At 39.9% G+C, this 5,579-nt stretch overlaps 1 pseudogene; it reads left to right on the plus strand.

The window, feature by feature from the left end:
• Positions 1 to 1,221: 1,221 nt before the first annotated feature.
• On the plus strand, positions 1,222 to 4,699 carry LOC147453061 (uncharacterized; annotated as a pseudogene).
• The last annotated feature ends 880 nt before the right edge of the window (positions 4,700 to 5,579 follow it).

A 5,579-nucleotide genomic window follows, 5' to 3' on the forward strand; every position in this document is an offset into this window, starting at 1 on the left:
GCATTGGATTTCCTTGAACAGATGTAGCAAGAAGGCATCCTTCCAGATGCGATAACCTATGCTTGTGCATTGAGAGCTTGTGCCACAATCAGGGTTGTCAGAAGGGGGAAGCACATTCATGAGGAGATTGTTAGGCAGGGGCTTTTGCATAAGAATCTTATATTGGGCAATGTGCTCGTGGAAATGTATGCCAAGTGCGGTCATGTTACAGAGGCGCAGCGGGTGCTTGAGGAGCTCTCGTTTCGAAATGTTGTCTCTTGGAGTGTATTGATTGCAAGGGTACGCTCAAGAAGGTGAAGTTGAGGAAGCACTAAATTGCATTGAACAGATGCAGCATGAGGGTATGCTTCCAGACATAGTAATTGAAGCAAGTCCAAGGTTTCCATATCAGCTGCAAATATCCATGTCATGGGCTCCTTAGCACCTCATCAAGCAGGCAATCCTAATGTTTTTGGCAACTCCAGATCCTCATTACTTTCTTGGTTAGAATTGCTATGTATACCACTCGATTCTCTACTTAACATCCTTTTGAAGGAGGCGGAGGCTGAGGTTCCTTAGTGGATGAGATGAGCAGGCTTCTGGGTCGAGAGAAGGAGCAGTGTCGAGGACTATGTTGCCTCTAGATATGGGGATGTCTATGCTGATGCAGTGAGTGAATGATGATCCCGAGCAAGATATCGATGATGAATGTGAGCATGATGGGTCTTTAATGGCAGAGCTTGAATGGACTAGTGCAAGTGTTTGGCTGAGATACACAGAGCTGAGAGCAAGTGTTGACATGTCCGATTGTAAATGTTGGTTAAATTGCTTGTTAGACAGCTTAAAAGCATGTATAATGAAGCAACCAAAACTGTGGAAAAAAAGTCTGCGTTAACGCGGACTGTTTTTCCACAGTTTTGGATGCCTTTTTCAATTCAATAGGTAATGTACTTAACACATACCATGCCATAATTTTGTCACACATAGTTCTACATGCTTTGATTAAATATGGCAACCAAAACTGTGGAAAAACAGTCCGCATTAACGCGGACTATTTTTCCGCAGTTTTGGTTGCCTCATTATACAAGCTTTGAATTGACACCGAGAAGATGGTTAAAGTAGGAAATTGGTAGAAAAAATTGAATACTTATAATATTGTTGAGTAGATGTTAATAGTTTTTTCTTTGTCCTTGAAGCTCATCCCTGAGAGGTTCTTCATGCGAAAGAGGGAGACAAACAAAGATGACGTCTATTGTTGAATGCAGCGATCAAGTCAGTACAGTTGTTGCTACAGATTTGGAGGACGATAATGATGCTATCCATAGTGAACAGCTTGATATTGGGTCGGTCCATGAGACTGACAATGCACACGGTGCGGAAGAGGCATGCATGGAAATTGTTCCTTTTGTAGTGCAGGCTGAGGTTGTGGGTGAGATGGATGTCGGAGATGAAAATCGACTCCACATGCAAAGAGGAGAAGATATATTACAAAAAACCAAAATTCTAAGTTGCTTTGAATGTCCACCCATCCCTCTCTGCAAACTAATTCCATATGCTAGAGTGCGAGGACTAAGGGTTGATGTTAGTGGACTCAAAGCTGCATTTGCAAAAGAAGGATACATGCAAGAAAAGGGAGCATTTATTGTGTGTCTTTGGACATGCAAGCAAGAAGATACCTTTGTGTCTGGTAAGCATAATTCTAGTTTTTTCTTGCTTGATTTCGCTTGATGTATTTATGCTAGCTGGTTAGTCTTATATATGTTTTTCTTAGAGTGGTTTGTATGCTCTAAATTTATAGATGCCATTAAAGATTCTTGGAATCCAATTTGGACGAAGGTAAATGAAGATTTTGAAAAAGAAATATGAGCTTCATATCATGTCAAAAAGGATGTTCTACGTTTGGAAGGGCAACCACCATAGGGCCGTAGCTTGGGGAGCGGCAATTAAACAAAAGTTCTCTTTGGTAAGAGAGAAGCATTGCAGGGTCCTATGTACTATCATTGATCCCACCAAGGTATCAGAGATTGCATTGTTGGCTGGGCTACAAAGAATGAATTTGTAAGTTTCGTTTTTCATTTTTGAAATCTTGTTGAGTCTTGTCATGCAAGAGAACTTTTGTAGAAAAATGTTTTATGTTTGACTGTCAGCATGAATACCCACGCACTTGTGGCTTCCCATTTGCGAGATGAGCTGGTTAATTGCTCAAACATATGTGGTGCGGATCACAAAGAATATCTGAAGTGTTTATCGAAAAAAGATCAAAAAGTAATTGCATTGATTAGGAAGAAATATTCGAAAGGAGCTGAGCCTTGGTATCCTTTGACGAGGCGATATTTGGGAAAATTACTTTATGATGTATGTCTTGTGAATATTTCTTTATAATTATTTTACTTGTTTTATAAGAGGGTTCATTTTTTAAGAGACATATTATGACGGGTTCAAATCTCTAAAGAAATTCATATGCGTATGGATCAAGCACGACAAAGGTTGCCTGCAGACGATCTAGTTAAAGAAGAGGAGAAAATTGTCAATGATCTTGCTCTCAAGTATGGTGATCGAGTAGGGAAGGTAAGTTAAACATGAACACTTTTAAATGTTTATGATTGGTTAACAAGATTTCAATTTTTACGTATTTTGTGTCTCTTTTAATTTAGATGTTGAACATTGTGGATCCTCGACTTGGAGAGGATTGGTTTGCCCGTGTGTGGGCTCTTAGATGGGGCACCGATAGTTGGGCCACATTGGAGAAGCTCAACCTAATAGCTCTCCAAGTCGCTCCTGTTGAGAGCAAGATCTTGTGGGTTTCTTTGCTGGAATTAGATAAGATCACAAGAGCTGCTCATGGGCTTAAGCGTGGAGATCTATTCTTTTGCTTGTGAGTTTAGCTATCATTGTGTTATTTTATGAGCTTGTTGTCTAAAAAAGTTGATAATGATGTACAATGTTGGTATTTTTCTAGTTCGATACGTAGAGAGGGATTACTACAACGTATTTTTGGGAGGGCTAGCACTCTTCTTTTAGATTTTGTTGATATGCTCGATGGCGTCAGTGTGCCTCCTGAATGTACACTCTCCATGTATTTTGAAGAATTAAAGCTTGAGGCTAGAGCTCACCTCTTTCCTGTTGAGACTAATTTTGGAGCCAAGACAAAGGATGCAGAGTTTTTGGCACCCAAGAAGGAATATGTGATTCCAATGGCAGCTCAGAGGCTTCTCTATCGGTGAGAACGATAACTTTAATTATATCACTAGTTGGTGATTAAAAACTTTGACTATTGAGAGCCTTTGTTTGTAGGTATTTTTGTCACTTGAAATCTATGAAACATATTGTCACGATCCCTATGATGGCCAAAAAATGGACAAACATAGCTCCGGTTGATGGTTGTATGTATCCCAAATCAATGCAAAATTTGTCGGAGTGGGAGCTGGTTCATTGTCCATGGTGGGTGGATATGGTCCAAGGGCATATCCTTGCTAGAGAGAGGGAGCTTCATGATGAAATGAAGAAGCAAAAAAATACAACCACAAAGACGACGGATCCTCCAATGATAAAAGAATATCTAACTACAGGTATGAGTACTTTATGGGTTTCCTTAAGAAGTATTGATGCTTTAGTGGTCAATGTAATTTTGAATTCTTGATTTAAAATTAGTAGGTGGTACTAAGGACAAGGGAAAACAAGCTGCAGATGTGTATACAGATGTGGATGTTAGGGAAGAGTCATTAATCTCACATGGTTATATTCTTGAACTCCTGATTTCTTGAGGTCGTGTAGTTTACATTGCATATTTTCACACTTGGGAATCAATGCAGGTGTTGGTGGCGCTCTTACAGTGAGAAAGGTTCTCTCTTTTGTGCATGCCTCAAACTTTCCTATTGGGGTCTTTGGCTCTTCCAAAGATGTCAGATGTATGGTAGTGGTTGGAGACTATATTGCTATTGCCAGTGACTTCCATGCAGGGCTACGAAACCCAATTTGGAATTCCGTTCATGATCACATGCTCAAAGCTCGAGAAGATGGTGTACAATATACCCGAGTGGGCAAGAAAGTGGCTTGGGCAGCTGATTTCATATTTTTGGATTTGCCATTCGGTGGTTTGCATCATGCATCCACAACGACGCCATCTTGGGATGTCTGCACAGAGGATCATGTTCGTGGTGGAGTTCATCTCTCATTCTGTACTCTGGCTTATTTGGGTTGGGTGTTGATCATGACATCATGTGTTGGTGAGTCTCTAACTTCACTTGTATAGTTTTTCATGCCTGGTAATAATTGTATCTCATCTTCTCTATAGGGGATAGCATTTGGTGGGTAGAGCGTTTTTGTAGGGCATCCGACTTGCTTATTCATAGGCGGATTGTGCTCCTTCATCATGACGCATATGGTTTTGTTCATAGCTATGGGGAGGATATTGAGGTAATCTATAAAAACTATGAAAGCGTGCTACTCATGAATTTGATAGTTTGTTTATCTCTTTTTTGTTTCTTGTTGGTTTGCAATGCGACACATCTATGCTTTTCTTAATTCACAGAAGAGGGATGCAACCTCCTTGTTATCTTGCAGAGAGTACTTCACTATTTCTCTCTCTTGGTATGAGTCCTACGGATTCGACGATGAGACATTATTTGCCTGCGAGCGGAGTGCTGATGATGCCACCACATCTATAGATGTGGAAGATGAGGGTGACAAACCTGGTGGGAATCTGTATGATGACTTGTGAGGCTCCCACCCTCTCATTGACATTTTATTGCATTTTTTTATGTTGGGCTTTGCTTGTTGTCAGAATTTCGGATATTGTGTAGTGTGGCAATGGTTTTTTATGTTGTGTGTTTCGCTATGTATGGTATTGGGTCAATAATCTGGTTCTCTTGTTTCATTGAATTATTTTGCCAGTATATATAGAGGAGACTGCAAGAAGAATGGCCTCGAACAAGCGCTACAACTACATTATCCAAAATGAGCAACAGAGATGTAATTTGTTCATCAATGATGAGTGTGACTCATCATAGTGATATGGGTGAAACCCATGCAATCTCTTGATGGAACATTTTTGTTATCTTTTTTGGTGGGGGATATAATTGTTGAAATACAAAAATAGCAGGGTTTTTTATGTTGAATGTTTAAGTACTTGTTTTGTCTCGTAATAGCTTCACTCTTACTTGACCTTTGTTACCACTAAAACACGCCAAAAAACTCTTGAGAACAATCGCATATCGGACAACCTCTCACATATCTCTACAAGGAACAACTCTCTCTCTCTCTCTCTCTCTCTCTCTCTCTCTCTCTCTCTCTCTCTCTCTCTCACTCAGATATCCCATTAAACGCTCTCTTAGCTACGTCAATGAATAATACATGATATATCTTATTAGCACATAGACTCATGGATGTAGGATACATAGAATCCTCATCAAAATACATCATTTGTGAAGCTATACCACCTTTGTAGGGCTAGAGACATAGGGCTAGAGACATATGTAGATGCCCAACGTATTACAACATTTTTCTTTTCATATATTAACCTTCATATTTCATATCTATATTATCAAACTCGCTCGACTAGGGTGTTGCTCGGAAATATCCGCTCGATGTATGGTAAGACC

The sequence above is a fragment of the Adiantum capillus-veneris genome, chromosome 8, assembly GCF_014529385.1.
Source record: "Adiantum capillus-veneris isolate H3 chromosome 8, ASM1452938v2, whole genome shotgun sequence".
Taxonomy (NCBI): Eukaryota; Viridiplantae; Streptophyta; class Polypodiopsida; order Polypodiales; family Pteridaceae; genus Adiantum; species Adiantum capillus-veneris.